Consider the following 19,640-nt stretch of genomic DNA (forward strand, 5'->3'; position numbering starts at 1 on the left):
AGCAGGAAGCTGTCAATTGCTAATGTATGTGGCTTCTTTGGGGGATTGATAATAGTCCTCAGAATTATCAAGGGCTAGATTCTTTTATTCATTTTTTTTAAAACAAGGGGTGTTATTAGTTTTATTGCAAAGAACCTAAGTGTGACCTCTGTGGAAAATGTCTCAAATGTGTTGTGTTTCTGCATTAGTACAGTATAGCATTTTCTCTCTTTTTCTAGTTTATGACATTATTATTACTATTTCTGTTGAACAGCCCTTGAGAATGGCTTTGAATTATCTTATTCCTAGAATCTGTTTCTTTAATGTTTTTTTTTTTGTCAAAATAATAATTCTGTGCTGTCTAGTAAGTCTTCAGTCTCCTTGATGAGATGGAGAATATAGAAGAATTATTCAAATACATCCATTTTCTTCTGCAATCCAGAGACCAACCTATGTGATTAGGGATCTATTTTTAAGCAGTAAGATATGGTTTTCTTGGTAGCTGTAATGCTGGGATTACTCATGCTGAATATACATTAATTTATTAATTCATTTATCATTTATTCACTCATGCATTCAGACATTCATTGAACATTTCTGTAAGGCCGATACTGTGCTAGATGATAGTAGTAATATTGAAAGAAAAAGATATTTTGACTACTCTGATGAGGCCAATTATCTCATGGGACAAATACATAAACTTATAAAAACATTTTATTAATACTATTAAATCAATTTGTGGGAGTCCTTTGCAGCCCTGGGTATCAAGAATGGCTTCCTAGACTAGGTACTTATGAAAGGATGAATGGAAATATTTTTCAGTGAGAAGGGAAGGGAAGAACTGCAGATAGAGGGAACAGTATATTCAAAGGCAGAAGAGTTTTTTGTGACCTGGTGTATTCGGAACCTTTAAAGTGTTGGTTAGGTCTGAAGCTTATGTAACAGAGATAGTGGCATGAGATGAGATGGGAGATGCAATCAAGTGCTTGTCAGGACTGTTTATGTCATGTGAAAGACTTTAAACTTCTTGAAGGAGTTTGCTTTGGAAGGATTTCAGACTGGAACTGATGATCAGTCCAGAATGAAAAGTCTTGTTGGATATAGAGAGATAAGGCAGCATGCGATTGCAAAGGTCCCTGTGATGACAGCCTTGAATAAAGCAGTGGCAGTGGTGATAAAGAAGGAAGACATGGAAATAAGGGATGGTTTATGAGCTGAATCGGTAAGAATTAGTGACTGACTGGATACTGGACACAAAGGCGAGGGACTGTTGCTTGACATTGGAGTAATTCCCAGATTATGACTTAGATGTCTGAATGGAGGACGTATCCTAGAGGAGTGATTCTTTGTCCAAGCGTATTTCCTTTAAACTTTTTATAATTAATTTTTTAAAATATGAAAACCATTTCAATATTTTACGTATAGAAACTGAAAGTTGACATAAGTAGAGCCATTTTACAGTGGAGCCTTAGCAGCCATTCCAGGGGAACTGCCTTACACTCTTTGTCCTTGGACCTTTGGACTATAGGGCCAGACCCTTGGACTGGGCCAAACCAGCATTGTCTTACAAACAGTTGTTTGTAAAGCCAGCAGAAAAGCAGACATCCTAACCATAAGGACTGATGATTGTGGAATCTTTATCTGAGGATAGAATCAGTAACCAATCATGTGCGGTTGAAGAACTCAATAATTGAATAACTTAGGACCAACAGAATTCTATTTTTTTTTCTTATAATCATTTCTTTCCTTTTCTCATAAAAACCCCTTGCCTTTGCTCTGTAATAAGGATGTTATTGGAGTTTCTGCCTGAATCGATGCTCCCTGATTGCAATTCTTTGATTCCAAATGAACACTTAATGCCTGTCATCTTGGCTTTTTAAATTTAGGTTAAAGAAACATAGAACTTGCGAGTGAAGTTGGTAAATTGTTTAATCTGTCCGTGTCTCAATTTGCTTATCTTTTTAAAAATGTTTTAAAATTGTGATAGAATGTATGTCATATAAAATTTACCACCTTAACCATTTTTCAGTATACAGTTCAGTAATGTTAAGTACCTTCATATTGTAGGGCAGCTGATTTCTAAAACTCTTCACCTTGCAAAACTAAAACTTTATACTTCTTAAACAACTCCCTCTCTCCCCCTCTCCCCAGCCCCTGGCAACCACTGTTCTACTTTCTGTCTCTATGATTTAACTATTCTATGGCACCTCATTTAAGTGGAATCATATAGTGTTTATCTTTTTGTCACTGGCTTATCTCAGCATAGAATTCTCAAAGTTCATACATATTGTAGCAGGAGTCAGAATTTCCTTCCTTTTTAAGCTGCATAATATTCTATTTTATGTATATGCCACATTTTGTTTATTTACTTATCTGACAATGGAATCAGGTTGCTTCTACCTTTTGGCTCTTGGGAATAGCTGCTAGGAAGCTGGGTGTATCAGTTTGCTTATCTTTAAAGTGTATCACCTACCTCATGGGGTTTTTGTAAGAAATTAGTTCATTAGTATTTAACATAATGATTTGCATAAAACAATCACCTAATGAATTTTAGTTATTTTTGTTGCATCTAGGTGAGAAAGATAAAAGTAAAAATTAGCAGTGGGGAGGGTGGTGGAAGGAGGTCTTATATGATGTTGGTACACTGAACTACAAGGGTGAAAAAGGGAAGGGGAATATAATCAATAACATTGTGATATTTGCATGAGGACGGATGATTACTAGAATTAGTAAGGTGATCACATTGTAAGGTATAAAAATGTCCAATCAGTATATTTTATACCTGAAACTAATATAACCAAGGTAAGATTGTATACCAACTATACTTAAATTTTAAAATAAAATAAATTAAAGATTAGTGCAGCTCAACTTGAAAAATAAAATTGAAGCAGTCTAGTTAGGGGCCCTCTCCATCCACTTCTGATCTATTTCCAAGCTTACTATACAGCAATTTCATTATTCATGCTGCTTCATATTCTATACCTGAAACTAATATAACCAATGTAAGATTGTATACCAACTATACTTAAATTTTAAAATAAAATAAATTAAAGATTAGTGCAGCTCAACTTGAAAAATAAAATTGAAGCAGTCTAGTTAGGGGCCCTCTCCATCCACTTCTGATCTATTTCCAAGCTTACTATACAGCAATTTCATTATTCATGCTGCTTTTGATGTAAACCAATGTTTGATTTTTAAACTATAAAGATCATATTGCAAAGTATTTTGTATTCTGAGGAAAGGTTATCTTACATGAAATTGTAGGCTTTTTCATTTTATGATTCAAGTACATTAGTGGTTATAAGACCTGAAATAGACATATTTCAATGTAAAAGCAGCTTAAGTGGTAGTTGCTTTCTGATAGATGGAGGAATTTAGTGTATATCTAAATATGAGGTTTGTTTATTTTTATCAGATTACCAACTCTGTAAATTGGATTAATGTGTAATTTTAAGTATGGCAGGCGTAAAACTTCATAGAAGGGTTTTATATTTCTAGCATTTCCATCTTGTTGAATTATTTTAATTTTTACAACTGACGTTGGACAATGGCATAATTTTACTTTCCTTCCAAAATTGACATATAAAATAATGTCATTTCTCTGATAGATTCCTTATAAGAAATTGTCTAGTGATGACATCTTCCTAGTAGTTTACAGCTAACGGAAGAGAAGAGAAGCTCAAACTGTGCTGCTATAAGTTTGTGAAAAAATAAGGCCTTGATGACGAGATTTCTTGTTTTCCCATTCCCAAGCCCACATGATTTTAGATCTATGTTCAAGGTCACTGTTGGACCCCTTAACTAAGCTCAGCTCTGGGCTTGAGGCCAGTGATTCCTGGGCCTATGCCATCAGTCTATGTTTGGGAGTAGGAAAGAGAAATCTGAATTCAACATTGATGTAATCCCTGACTCTAGCTTCATGCATTCCTATATAACCTTTTAGTTTTTCTTGTCTTTCAGATATCAAAGTGACAGCTTTTACCACTTCTAGGTAGAGGTCTCTCAACTAATGAGGTGTAAACGCATAAGGACCACTATACACATTGTCTCTGCTCTCTGCCTCAGTTCAGTTCACAGAAAAAAAATCTGAGGGAGAAGTAGAGTATAACATGAAGAAAAAATGGTCATAGTGGAGTGGTAAACACAATTGAATATGGTGATAGGATGTCTTTCCATGAGATATAGTTCATAATTTTATTTTGTTTCTAATTTCTAATTTGAAGAAAAACTAGCTACATATAACACAGGTGCAAAATAGAACCATGACAAATATTTTGGAGTGTACATAGACAATTTTGTCCTCAGGCTCTATCACATTTCTTTAGAGTGTGACGTTAGAATACTAGAGTGGGGGTACACATTGCGACGAGGATTGGAGGATGGAGCGGGGATTTCCTTCCCCTAGAAGCCAGCTAAAATAAGAAGACTGATGCCTAGAATGGGAAACTAGTCAGGATCTCTGGCTCTAGATTATTTCAATTGCTTAACATTATTTTCATAACCTTGTGCAAATTTTGTGAACATTTTTTGAACAGATTTTATGAAAAGTTGAACATTATTGCCATTCTGGTACTCATAGTTATTGCGGCTTCCTTCTCGATAAGAATCTGCCCCTCCGTTGTTCATGTAATTATAACATTAATTTGCCCCTACTACCCGTGATTGCTTCCAGGATGCCTGTGCCAGCAGGTTTGATAAGGCTCCCCCATAAAGGGATAGATTACATTTTGCCAGTTGTAACTTACATCCATGAGTAAACAACTGTGCAGTTAAGTCTTGGAGTTAGCGGGGATCATGCAAATGTTTGAAGTTTTGAGATCATCTAAGGAGTGTGATTGTCTCAGAAAAGTACTTGAGGAGTTTTGACTGAAGTAAGCCTCATAAAATCTCTCCCAGGACATTTAGATTTAGTGGTAGGAGAAAGGCAGGCAGGCTCTGAAAATTTGTATCTGTGAAATGTTTTTCAAACTTTCAATGTAGTAGCATGTGAAGAAAGTTCAAAAAGCATTTTACAGATATAACTGCTAAATATTTTTATAGGATTATAACCCTAGAAAATGAAATTAATGTGATAATGGTTAGACTTACTTTTATTCACAGATTAGAAATATAATAGTCCATTTAAAATCATTGAAAGGGTGTTAAAAGCCAGTAAATAGACCAGTAACTATACATAGACTATTATCTGGAAAATTTGTGCCTACTTGGCAAATTCATTAAGTGTAATTCAGTTATGATTCTAACAATCAAGAAGTCAATTTACATTCATATTTCTTGTAATATGTTAGTATGGGTATATGAAATAACATTTTATATTTTTGAAATCAGTGAATAAAGATTATGAAAATAATGTTAAGCAATTGAAATAATCTAGAGCCAGAGATCCTGACTAGTTTCCCATTCTAGGAATCAATCTTATTTTAGCTGACTTCTGGCCTGAATTCTGTGTGCTAATATTCAGTTACAGAACATTTAGTTCAAGTTTTAATGGAGATTAATTAAAAATGTACAAAACTAGCTACAGTACCATGCACAAATATAGTATTTTTACAAACTATTTCATTTAGCAGTGTATTATGGACATTTCCCCACCTTATTAAATATTTTTTATAAAAATAAATTTTTACATTGTGATTATTTGCTTATTAAAACTTTCAGACATGTAGATACTCAGTTAAAGAGTATAAATATTTGTACAACTATTTGTCAATACATACTAATTATTTTCCAGAAAGATCTACAAAGCAGTGAATTTTTTTACAATTTTGCATTGCTGAATATTATCAGTAAAAAATATTTTAAATTGACATTTCAGGTTAATACAAATATATTTGAAAACATAATAATAGTGGAAACAGTGTCTCATACATAAATTTCTCACCTTTCTAGAACACTGATAATTTAAAATTAAATTTTATTAAAATATTAAATTTGTAAGTTCTCATAAGAAAAGTTGCAGGTCCAAATACAAGATTTAAAGAAATCCAATAATTTTTCAAGTGCAATCTTGTAAAGAATAAGAATTAAGAGTATTTTTAAATGAAATATCAAGTTAAAATAATAAATTTCGGTCCTTTTTCTTTTAAGTGGAAAAAAATTACACTTATTATTACCGGACTGTAGTTGGTCATCCCATATTTCCTTAGATAATTATAAAGAATTCAAAGAGAGGGGATATATCCACTTAAGTAATGTTTAGTGTTGAATAACTAGCTTTTCAAAATATGGCCACTATTCATCAAAATAAAATGTTTATATTGACTGAACACAACCTACTTGGGAAAATCCATTTTATAAAACTAAAAACACAAAGATGTAAGGATAAACAGAAAAGGATATTCATTATAGCATATTTTTGGTACCAAATATCCACACGAAAATGGGCAGAGCACGAATTTCTGTTATTGACTGATTCAATTATAGTGCATTTGTACTATAAAATATGATGTAGCCAAATATGTACAGAAAAATATACATATAAGTACACGTGTGTATTTGTGCCTGTATGAACATAGAGAAGGGTGTTGAAGAATATATCTAAGAGTGTTAACCCCTGCTATTTTTGGAGACAATGGGATGAGAGAGGGAGGAAGACATTATAAACACTGTCTTTACACCCTGCTTTATTGACTTACTTTTCGATTTGTATGATTTTTTGTAATTAGGGGAAAAAAAACCCGGAAAATTTAAAGAGAGAAAAAAGAAAGAAGGAAATAAAGGAATTAGCATAAACCACTTCATTTAGGAAAAAGTAAATGATTCTTATCTGGTAGTTGCTTTTAACTACCTTTCCCCTACCCCCCTCAAGAATTAGACTTTTTATATTAAATTTATATTTTGAGATAAATAGAGATTCACATGAAATTGTAAGAAATAATTCAGAGATCCTGTGAATTCTTTGCCCAGTTTCCTCCAATGATAACATCTTATAAAAACTATAGTAGAGTATTCTACCGGGATATTAAGATCATAAGTCTTACTTAGTTCACCCACCTTTAGATGTACTTACATGTGTGTGTGATTTTATCACATATGTAAGTTTGTGTCCACCACTGCAGTCAAGATATAGAACAGTTTGAGTACCACAAGAACCTTTCTTATGGTTCCTTCACATCTACATCTGTCTTCCTCCTCTACATTGTCCCTACGCCATGGCAACTACCATTCCATTCTTTATTTCTATAACGTTGTCATTTCAAGAATGTGGTATAAGTGGAATAATATATTACAAACCTTTTAGGATTGGCCTTTTTTCCTCCTAACTCCCAGTTACTGATTGTATCAGTATCTCTTTTTTATTGCTGAATAGTATTCCGTGGTATGATTATACTGGTTTGTTTAATCATTCACCCATTGAAAGAATTCTAGGTTGGTTCCACTTTTTGCCTATTTGAATAAAACAACTGTTAATATTCCTGTACAAATTTTTATGTGAACAGGAGTTTTCATTTCTCTATGATAAATGCCCAAGAGTGTAATTGCTAGGTTGTATGTTAGTTGTGTGTTTAGTTTTTTAAAAATGACCAGATTTTCTTCCAGACAGGTTGCACCATTCTACATTCTTACCAGCAGTGCATAAGTAATCTTGTTTCTCTGAATCCTCATTAACATTCAGTGTGGTCACTATTGTTTATTTTAGCCATTTTGATAGGCATTCTTTGTGTTTTAAGATTTCACTTTGAGTGTTCTTTATTCTAAGATTGAATCATTCAAATTCAAAGTTTTTACAGAATTTTAGAGATGAAAAGAACCTTAAAAGCCTTTTAGTTCCAGGGGATATATAAATATCTAAAGCAGAACTTAAGTTCCTCATATTTCCTGAATCTTATCACTGTTACTGTCTTAGGTAAAGCATGAAAATGATAAAATTCCAATTCTTCGCATACATTCAGCAAATATTTATTGAGTGCCTAATATGTAATAAGCACTATTTGAGGTGTTGATGCTATAGGAATGAAAAAAAAATAAAGTCCCTGCCCAAATGGAAAGTATGTTATTGTTGAGGTCTGAGGGCATCTAATAAGTAACCATTCCCTTCCACCCCAACTGATGAACAGAGAGTCAAGAAAACTGGAGACCAAAATACGTCCTATATTACCAACAAAACCTTTTGGAAAATATAGCTCAGGTTAGTGTAAATAATGGGCTTTGTATCACTGTACCCAGTCTTAAGCAGAATTATTTCCACAGCATGAGAAGTTCTAGGAAGGTACAGGCCACCACTCCTGTATGCTCCTTATTGGGGGACAACCAGTATGCGCGTTCTCTGAGGTAGGTGCGTCCCAAAGACAGGCTTCAGAAGGGCCAGGCCAGGCAGTCTCAGGTTCTCCCTCACAACTCCATCCTTTAGGCAGAGTAAAGGATTTTACTCTAATAGAAGCTCCACAGAGAAACAAGGACAGGGGATGGGAATTCTCCTCTAACGATCATCACCGAAAAACTAGACTAAGATTTAAAAACATCACATAATGTTGCTGCCTCATTTAACCTTCCAATTTGTTATATGCCTTTTATTCTAGAGTACATTGGCTAGTATTTGCAGACCCCTCATAGCTTTTCTTAAATATAAATACAAGTTATTCTTTGAAGGTTGATAAAGAGGACTATGAAGAAAAGCCAAGGAGAGTGGCCATATGTTACAAATTAGACATATATTTTCTTAAATTATGTAATAGCTTTGGGGTTTGAAAGAATATAATAAATGTTACTTTTCTTTTCCTTCTGAGTTTAAAACCAATTTAGAGATAGACAAAAACCATTCAAACAGATTGATATCAAAATATGAGTTTAACGCAAATAAATGATAGATTGCAGGATGTGGCAACAATGAGATACCTAATATGGAACGTCAGAATTAGGCTTACCCACCAAGTTACAGACAGCTTTAAACAGCCACCGACTTTCCCACATGGGAGATCTTGTAAAATGTATGGCTCGAAGTTGCGAACCAGACCGCATACTCCCTGAAGGCAGGGAGGTTCTCAAAGCATGAGAGGTGAGGGCACTGAGCTATGCAGAGTCAATTTCTTGTTCCACATCTTGTCAGTCAGATGCATTTCTTCATCCTCACTCTCCTCTCTCAGAGGAAGGAGAGACACCAGAAGTTATTCAGGGGAAATCACATTTTAGGGAAATTTGAATAGCAAGGAATAAATATTTCTTCTCAACAGTACATGACATTAAATTGTGGGGAGACATTCTGATGTGTGGTTTTTCAGGAGCAAAAGTAAATAATCAAACTAGGGCTTAGGATGCTAAAAATGATGTTAGAGTTAGCATGAAGAATAAAGCTAAGAAATGTGTAAGGTTAATCGTATGTGTTGAGTGCGGGCAGGTGTGTCAAAGATTAAAGTTGCTGAAGCCTCTGTTACCTGCATTTATTTGCCAGGCAATCAGTATATGAATTTGATCAGTTGTACACTTATAAAGTCTTAAAATATCAATAAATTCAAGGAGAGTCTTGATAATTAGTGAAATATAATTCCATAGGTGATGACTTATTAGTGAAAATTGAGATTTACTATATGTCAAGGAAAATGAATCAGGGAGTTTTAAACATGATATAATAAGTTTTGCCTTGTAATGTTCTTTCTATCATTACTTAGAATCCAACATATGTATGTATTCCTTTTCTCTAATCACTGACAAGCAAGCTATCAAAAATTGAATCTGCATAGATTGATGGAGTTCCGGCTTCCGCACATTTTTGCGAGAAGGGACACAGTCCTTAGCCCTTTGTGAGACACCAAGTCTTAAGAGTGTCTCAGTCACAAATTATATAAGAATCACACCTGGAACTTCGTGTGATTAAAATGGACAATACCACCTTTCATCCTAAAACATTCTGATTCAGTAGGTTGAGGCTGTGGCCTTGAAATCTGCTTCCTTAACAGGCTCCACGTATGTTACTAAGGAAAGCAATTCTTGGACTGCACTTTGGGAGCTGCCTTAGAGTATGTGCACATTCTAGTCTTGAGAATTTTGAAGTCTGTTGAGACTGCACACATCTCTCTTATGCTTAGCATCACCATTAACCATGACCGTCATTAACTGTGTAGTATTTTTCTTTGAACAACTTCAAGGGATGTGCTGTGACACTCTGGAGACACTCATCACATTTTTACCCTCAGTAGTGATACAGAGATCATCACTAGAAGAGCATTTTGAATGCTTTTCTTCTCTTAAATTTGAGAAATTTGTCAGTACTGAGAAAATAGTATAAATTATTGTTCTGTTTACTGAAAATGCAATTAAATATATTTTCTTTTTTTAAAATTTATTATTATTATTTATGCCTACAGCACCTGGTCTTCCTAGGTGGTCTCCCATCCAAGTACTAATCAGGCCCAACCCTGCTTAGCTTCCAAGATCAGACATCGGGCTTGTTCAGGGTGGCATGGCCATAGACCATGGTCTGTGGCTCCACTGGAATGTGAACCCAGGACCTTCTGTGTGTAAAGCAAACATGCTAACCGCTACACTATGGGACCACATCCAATATATTTTCAAATACATTTTAATGTTGTGAAATCCTGTTTTCTTGTAGCTTCTATTTTATTGAATGGTTTTCTTTTCTTCAGGAGGAAAGCAGATATTACCTTGACTGAAAAGTTGATGAGGGATGAAGCTGATACTTTTTTTTTTGAGTCCATAGCATAAAATGATATTAAGAGATTTAAAGAGTTATCAAAATTTCTTAATCTTACATCAACATATTCAGGTTGCTAAATGTCATAGAACAGAACAGATAGGGAGTTGAGGGAGAAAGTTATGTGAAAGTTCTATATTGAGGTTAAACTTTGAAAGGTGTGCAAACATGTAAGTATATCTGGAGATACCCAAGGATAAATATTGGCATTGAAAATCTGCTCCTTTAGGTATAACCTAGAGAAACTTTGGACTCTAGTGGAAACCTAACCTTTTGTTCAAGACTTGACCACAATTAGAAGAAAAGTATAACTAGATGGCTGAAGCAAAAAACTACACTTTTGGCTCTCCATATCCTGTTCATGCCATGTAGAAGATCTAAAAGTCTCCGAGTACTTTTAGGGAAGAAAAGTTGCTGTTGAGAAAGCTGATGCTAGAGAGTCACATACAACTCCTAGGTACTAAGGTGGCATCTGGAAGAAAGGTAGGAGAGGAGAGAAATCAGAAGGCCCAGGTCATTGACATGAAAGAGACTGATTTAACTAACTAACTAAACTGGAAGATACTGATAGTCTAAGATACCACTGATTGAAGGTTTAAACAAATTTCTCCACTAAATTTTTATTAGCTGTAAGTAGGAATATACAGTGACAATCTACCTCTAAATTTGAATATTCATTATGAGGTCTTATAGTTTCAGTCTCCCCCAATATTATGCAATCACAAAGTAGGAAATTCACACGGATTAGCCTTCAGAGTTCTCAGTTATTTGTGAAAAGTGCCAAACGTTCAGTACTAGTGGAATGTTGGCATTTAAAGAATGCTACCACCACCATACCACGAAAAAGGTTGCCAGGAGTAAAGTAGCTTAATAAAAATACATGTTTTTATCCATGGAGAGTTTCCATCAGCTTTCCACTATTTTTAATTTCAGCAGTTTTTAAAATAACACATGACATTGAAAGTAAAATTAAATTGAATTATACGAGTACTTTAACATAAAAGAGAGCACTTGAATTAAAGATGAAGTCCCAAATTCTTTGACGCTTTGCTGGTGGCTTTAGAGTCAATGATGAGATTGTGTGGTGATAGTATCTCTTTTTCAAGTATTTACTTTCTCCCATTCAATTAAAAAACAATGGTGTCTAAGTTGTGGCCAAATTATCCATATTACCAGTGTAATTGTCATTTCACTTTGGCCGAGGACATGATTTTTAAAACTAAAACCTCTTATTGTTTTTCGACCAATCACCAAAAAATGGGGTCCACAAATCTAGCTATACCATGAATTTACCAGAACCTATGGTGCAACTTTAAAGATTGTAGCTCTTGGAAATAAGGACTATTATTATTTCCACATCTAGATGTGTTCCCAGCCAGACCATGGCACAGACTGTCAGTCATCTCTCCTTTTCTGATGATGGCAGCAGTTCCTTTCAAATGATGCTGTAGTGGTCTTGATTGCCCGGCCATAATCGGCTGTGGCCCATTCATTTAGTACATCTGGGGGAAAAATAAGGTGTTTGGAAAATTTCATCCTTTTTTTCTCTTTTCAAAGGTTCATATATTCTAGACCTCTGAATTATGTTTGATAGAATTTTTGGAACCTTATAAGAGAGCATGAGATTTTTCTTTATATTGTCTTATTCACAGACCATATCTTTGTGGTAAAAACACTAAGTGACCTGACCTAGTGATAAATATTTAGGTGTCCACATTTGTAATAGCCATGTCATGAAATATCATATTTCAATTCTTTTTTCCCCTAAACAATCTGAGTTAGGTCTAAACATCATCAGACTTTGGCATACTTTATAATAATGGACCTCCTGTATTGTGTTTGCTGAACAAAGAACTTTCTTTTATTTATCTTATAATTATATTGATAGAGTTGCAAAGAGCTTATCTATTTTCATCATCTCATTTTAAAACAAGTCAATACATACTTAATTCATTATATAAATGAAAAAATATGCTTAGATGATATTTGTTCTTGTTTTTTTTTCTTGTCTCTCCGAAGTATGATTTTTCTACCATTTTTCATATAGCAACCATAATTTCTATAATTATTTTAATCTTTTCATTGAGTTGGAATTTCACTCAGAATTGTACAAGACAATATAGCGATATAAGTGAAAGATGTTCCAGGGGTTGATAAAAGATCATGTGAGGATGATAAGTTTTCATTTTTTACAGATCTTGTCGCTTAGCCTTTAGTAGGCCTTTTCTTCTGCAACAGTATGTTGTTAACTTCTATGAAGAAGAGACTGTAATGTCTTCTAGATCTTATTTCAAACCACAATCAGTTAGAATCAAACACTTTATAGTAATAGTTTGAATTACTTATCATAAATGCATTCGTTTACATTGACATGTATTTGTCACTATTCTCTCTACTCACACAGGGTCACCAAATCCTTCTTTCAATGTATTCCTAATCTTCCTGTTGTTCTGTTTTGTTTCTTACCATACAGTTTCATCTCCAAACTTGGAGATTTTACTGTTTATTCTTGCTCTCTTTCAATATAAGTATAAACATGTATAAGTACTTTAATTCCTCTCACCCTAGTTATATCCTTGATAAAAGAGTTGGGCTGACTAGTTAAAGCCTAAGATCCCTTCCGTCTCCGAAAGTATATGTGGTTTCCTCAACATTGGGATTGGCAGTTGTCTGAAAACTTATTATTCGTAGGAATCTATCTAGAGAAATGTCTACTTATTTTTACCTGTTTTTCCCTTTAAAAAAATTTCATATATGTGACAAAGAAGTTTCTTATATATAGACTTTGGATTGGCTTTTTTTCTAAGAGTTTTCATAGGTTTGTTAAGAGATTAATCTGGCATAATTTACATTGACGAGAATTATGTTGCTTTCATATTATAGATCTTATTTAATATACTTGAGTTGTAATTCATCATAGTGGATATTATATAGAGAATGGAAAATGCTTTCTGTCCTATAATATAGCTATGTCCTTCTTTTAATGTATGGATTACATTTGTCATCCAAATGGGATTTTAACGTTATGCTACATCCACTTGTCGAGTTTTATAAAGTCAGTGATTGTGGCCTTTCCTTTGCTATTATCCTAGGATACTGCCAGTATATAATAGGTGCCCAATGATTTGGTTGAATTGAATTACTTAAGTTATCATTTTCTCCTACTTATGTTTTCTCTTCCTACCACTTTCTCTCTCTGGGTGTATAAAATAGGTAACTTTGTATGTAGAAAGAGGGGGAAAAACTTTACAATGAGTCAAAATATTGAGTTGTGTGTTAGTTATTAACTGAACAGTCTTGGGTAAGTTATTTCCTTTGAGACTAGATTTTTCTTCTGTCAAAAAACGGAACTAGACTAAACCTGTTCCTTTTTCTATCTACATTTCTGTGATTCTAGAGATTTGTTTTAGTTCAGTATTTCCAAATTTTATTTAACTCTGAAACTGTTCTTTTTCTTGCAATTTTCTGATAACCTGGCATTGACCCTGAAAAACAAGTGTGTTTGAGAAACAGAGTCGGGAGAATGTTGGGCTAGTGGGATGATATTTTGGTATGTAACTGGTATGAATTTTATTCCTGGTAGTTATTTTAGATCCAGGGCTTTTCCTCCACTTTTACTGGTTATTCATTTCCACAGGAAAGATAATGTCAAAAATAATAATGTCAAAAATAAAACAAAGCGTTTTTCAATTTCAGAAGTTAAAGTTTTTAAGTTAACAGCACTTAATCCTGAAAGGGTCCTTCTGTCTGCCCTCAGTCATGCTGGCTTGCCCACACTGTCCTCTTTGCTGCTCTTTTAATGCATAGACATATTCTGTCCCTTTGTTCTTTGTATTTGAAATGTCTTCCCCTAGATTTCTACCTCTTTCAGATCTCTCACTAAATGTCATATACTCACATCTATATTTGTAATTTCTTACCATATCCTTATAATATTTATCTTCCTTCAGTGGTACTTCTCAGCATCTTGACTGTATTAGTTCTCTATGGCTGCTGTAACAAATTTCCACAAACTCGGTGACTTGAAACAGCAGAAATTTTTTTTTTTTTACAATGCTGGAGGCTATAAATCAAGATCAAGGTATTGGCAGAATTGGTTTCTTCTGGAGTTTCTGAGGGAGAATCTGTTTCATGCCTCTTTCTTAGCTTTTGGTGGCTACTTCTTTCTAAGTCATTTGCATTCCTTGGCTTAGGGCTGCATAACTCCAAACTCTGCCTCCATCTTCACATGACCTCTTTTTGTGTCTTTTTTTCTTTTTCTTTTTTCTTTTTTTTTTTTTTACCATTTTAAAAATTTTTAATTAGTTGCAGTTATACAGTACATTGGTTAGACATTTATATAGTTTATAAAACGATCTCCCTAATTGCTCCTTCTCTCCTCTGGCCCTCCACCTAGCCAATATATTAATGCTATCTACGTTCCCTATGCCGTGCTCCTCATCCCCGTGACCATCTATCAACTACTAATTTGTACTTCTTTACCCCTTCACTCCATTCTCCCAGCTCCCCCAACCCTCCCTCCCTTCTGTCCATCACCAAATTGTCCACTATATTTGTGAGTCTGTTTTTGATTTTGTTCTTTTTGTTCCTTAGATTTGCATATAAATGAAATCATATGGTATTTATCTTTCTCTATCTGACTTATTTTACTCAGCATAATAACCTCTAGGTCCATCCATGTCATTGCAAATGGTAGGATTTCATTTTTTTTTAATGGCTGAGTAATATTCCATTGTATATATGAACCACAATTTCTTTATCCAGTCATCTGTTGATGGGCATTTAGGTCACTTCCATATCTTGGCTATTGTAAATTGTGCTGCTATGAATACTGGGGTGCATTTTCTGTGTCTTTTTATGTTCCTCTTTCCTATAAAGACTGCTGTCATTGGATTGAGGTCCCCTTCCTGATCTATGATGAACTTATCTTGAAATTTTTTAAACTTAATTATATCTGCAAAGATCCTTTTCCAAAATAAAGTCACATTCATAGGTAATAGATATTAGGACTTGGATTTGTCTCTTTTTTGGGAGTAACATGTATCAAACCATTACATTAACTTAGTATGTATTTATTTTTTTATTTGCTAATTCTCAATCTCCGCCTATTAAAATGTCAAGTTCATGACAATGAGGATTAAATATTTTTTTTGTGTGTGTGCCTTGGTCAATTTCTGGCACACAGTGGGAGCTTAATAAATAAATATGTGTTGAATAAATGAAAGGAGAAAATGTGAAGACATTGGTGTTATCAATTTATTTGGAGCCAAAGGTAGAAAAACTGGGGAAGGAGAATTTGAAAAAAGGGTCAGATTTGTGTAAAGAAATACAGAGAAGAGTGCTGTCCTTGAAGTCAAGAGTGTTTTTGTAATTGAGGAGTGATTGCTACTGTCAAATCTCAAGCTGCAAGGGGAATGAAAAGAGACCTCTTAATGATTTGAATGGTGGAATTCTGTTGGTGCCTGTGAAGATCTTATCACTTGGAAATAGGTCCAAATCTGAGTCAAGTTTTACCCAAATACCTGTATCTTTGTGGCTATGTCACCACCTTGTTATAATGATGAAATAAAACAGGTCAAAAAGAAAATAATCTCTGTCACTGGATTAGAACTCATTGACCTGTTTTTTAGTAATATTCTTGTGGAATCTCTTACTTTCAAAACCCATTGACTTGCCAGTCTACATATGCTGTGTATATATGGTGTTTGATAATTATTGGGGCTTTTCCTCATGTCTATTGTCACTAGGTTTTACTCTTTAAACTTAACAAAAATTTTTACTGTTATTTTAGGTCTATTCCGCTAATTCCAACATACACATTATTCTGTCATGACGATTTGTAACATTTTTTCCATTGCTACTATCTAAACATCAGAATTAAAACAATTTAAATAATTAAGTTCAACCTATTCTTAATAGAAGCATACATGTTACGTATCGTGTATAAACACTAGCACTTTGATATGAAAAATAAATATGTAGAGGTATGTATTTTATTTAATAATTACAATACGAATTTGTTAAGTGTTGAACAATAGTGCAATATGACCATAGGATGCCATTTTGCAGTTATGTGGCTGCTTTTCTAGTAAAGAGAAACATCTACAAAATAATATAAGCACTCAACCGTGACCACAATGGAGATGCATTTAATACGTGCAAATGTTTCAAGTATTATTACCTTAAAATATTTTCTGATTATTAATTTAATTTTTGAATACACATGTGCTATATAATTTACATAACCCAAATTTTACCTGGTACAATTTATCAAGTGTAAAATTGTCCACTTTTTGAAAATAGTTCCAGCTCATGTTATGTAGACATTATATGTTTAGGAAAACAAATTACTTTCTTAAAATAAATAAATAAATGCAATCATTCTTTAATTCTCACATAAATTTAAATAATTGTTTTATAAATTTCAATCAAAATAATTCAAACTTAATAAATTTTGTATCAACTTAACGTTTTCTTCAAATTATAGCATTTAATTTTCTCTCAGCACCCTCAAATAAGAATACATTCATTTATGCAATTTTAGAGTAAAATTATTTCTTAATTATAGTGATAGATATGTACCAGAAACTATAGTGAAATGTTGTTATATAAAATATAATATATCATATATTGCATAATTATATAATATGCTTTGTATTAGGGGTTCCTACATAATTTTCATTCTGTGATCATTTTTTTTTAATTCAGGAAGCTAACTTTTACATCGTATTTTATTAAGTCTGCTAAACAGTCTCTCCATTGTGCCTCAGTTGTCATCTTTGGAGACTCATGAAGCTTATCAGTGAGCTCTCCAGCATTCTTATCTGACAAGTTTTCATTTACCTTACCCAAACCCTTTATTTTCATTCTACTTTAGCCACTGAGATCTTGAAAAAGCCTTTGCCAGTCTCTTTGCCCCTTTGGTAGGCATCCTTACGTGTTGTGTGGCAGCTGACCCTTCCTCGAAGTGTGGACCAAGGAATGCTTCTTACCTATTAGTTTCCTGTTTCATTGGCTTTCTGAAGGTTGCCTCATTCTTCTGTGTTCAGTACTTGCTTTTTGCATCCTAAATTTGGGCCACCTCTTTCATCCCACCCCAGCAAATTGGCCTTCTCTCCAACCCTTTGATATTAGTGTCTCCCTGAAGCCTTAGCTAGGAAGAATCTCTTCACCAACTCTAGACCTTCCAATTGTGTTAAATGACCATTCCAGCAAGGGAGGGCCTAATCAAAATTTAAAACTTTTAGGTCCACTGTATGAACTCGAATTCACTCTCTCTGATCTCAGTGTTCTGCCTTCTGTGTTTGTACACTCTGATCATGAATCTTTCCAGGCTTCATTCCATGGATTCAACTTCCCCTTGTTCTGTCTCCCTGTACTGTGTTGAGTCCACATGGTTAGCCATTTTCACAGGGCTGTCACTAATACTTGGGAGTTCTTCGCTATTGTTCCCACTTCTGGGTGTTGAGATTTGCTCAGAAGATAGATGCTTTCTGGTATGATCTCTCTTGGCCATTATGCTTTCCTTCTCAAAAAATTTGTGTATCTCCACCAATCACAAATACCTTCGACTCAAAAACAGATGCATCTCTTTATTAAGACTAACTTTTTACCCAAGTCTAGACTCAATTTACCTCCCCTCAGAAATGATTTTCTTTTGCCTTCATCCTCAACCTCTTTTTTCCTTCTGTTTTCTTTTTTGGTATCATGTAAATTCATTCCCTAAAAATAAATACCTAAATAGATTAAATGAAACTCACTTAACCTCAATACCCATGCTTATAACTACTTTTATTCATTCTTTACTTCATGCCCTGACATGAAGTAAGAACACATTAAATGGTCGTTCCAGGACTTCACCACTCATTTACTTTTTTTCAATTTATAATCTGGCTTTTCTCCCCAAACCCACTACTGAAACCAAAATCTTAAAGAATGAATGATAACCTTATACAAAAAGCCTCATAGCATTTCTTTCTTATGCTCTATCTTTGTTCCATTACATCCACAGTCATTCTCTTATATCGTTTTTTTTTTTCTTCTTTGAATTCATTTCTCCTTTTCCTTTTTCTAAGGGAGGCAAGCAAGAAAGTGAGGAGGGGCCTAATGGTTAGCTATGTACAAAACATGATGTTACACGATTTTGTATTTTTGTATCTCTTATTCCTCAGAATAATTCTTTGAGGAAGATATTTTTCCACTCAAGAAGTTCTAGAAATCTCTTCAGGCACACAGACTTCAAACCCAAATCTGAACCATGTCATATCTTTTTTCCATTGTATCGTGTGACCCAAGATTTTCCTCTTTCCACCCACAAAGCATAGGTGTCGCTGCAGTTCTGTCTTCTGACTTGTTTACTTTAGTTTGACTTCGTTCTTGGGTTTATATGCAAATGGCTCCAAAATGTATATCTTGAGCCCAAACCTCTCAAAACCCCCAACTTACTGTCTTTCCTTTCTTCCTTTCCATTTTTCCTTCTTTTCTTCCTTCTCTCCCTCATTCTCTTCCACTCTTCTTCCTTTCCTCTCCTTTCCTCTTCTGTTTTAAGCATGGAGCATATGCCATATGCTAGTCACTGTGATAGGTACTTCACACGCATGGTCTTACTCTCATAGCACATTTATTACTAGGTTTTAAACAAGAAGAAACAGAGGCTTAGAGAGGCTGTGCAACTTGCCAAAGGTAAACAGCCAGCCAGTGTAGAGCCAGGCTTGGAGTCCATTTTCTTCTAAAATCTTTGCTCACTTTTTCATGCTGCTGAGGGATCATTTACTATTTTCTGAACATGCACACTGTTTTCTCACTTGTCGCCCTTGCTTATGTTGTTCCCTCCTATTTTGTCTGAATTCTACCCATTCCTCAAGGTGATCTCCAGTAGAACTTTCTTGGAACCCTTACAGTGGATGCGTTTTCCTGGAGAAAACTCATAGCATCTCATGTACTCAGTTTTCTGAATGCACATATATATTCTCCTCCTGCAGCAGTATAAATTCTTAAGAGGTAGGAACTAACT

At 34.3% G+C, this 19,640-nt stretch overlaps 2 pseudogenes; one reads left to right on the forward strand and one right to left on the reverse strand.

Annotated features, from left to right (window-relative positions):
• LOC102883560 overlaps positions 1-19,640 on the forward strand; it is a 43,695-nt pseudogene that overhangs the window by 11,302 nt on the left and 12,753 nt on the right.
• Positions 10,272-10,387, reverse strand: LOC112479830 (annotated as a pseudogene).

This window comes from Pteropus alecto, unplaced genomic scaffold (genome assembly GCF_000325575.1).
Source record: "Pteropus alecto unplaced genomic scaffold, ASM32557v1 scaffold21, whole genome shotgun sequence".
Classification (NCBI taxonomy): domain Eukaryota; kingdom Metazoa; phylum Chordata; class Mammalia; order Chiroptera; family Pteropodidae; genus Pteropus; species Pteropus alecto.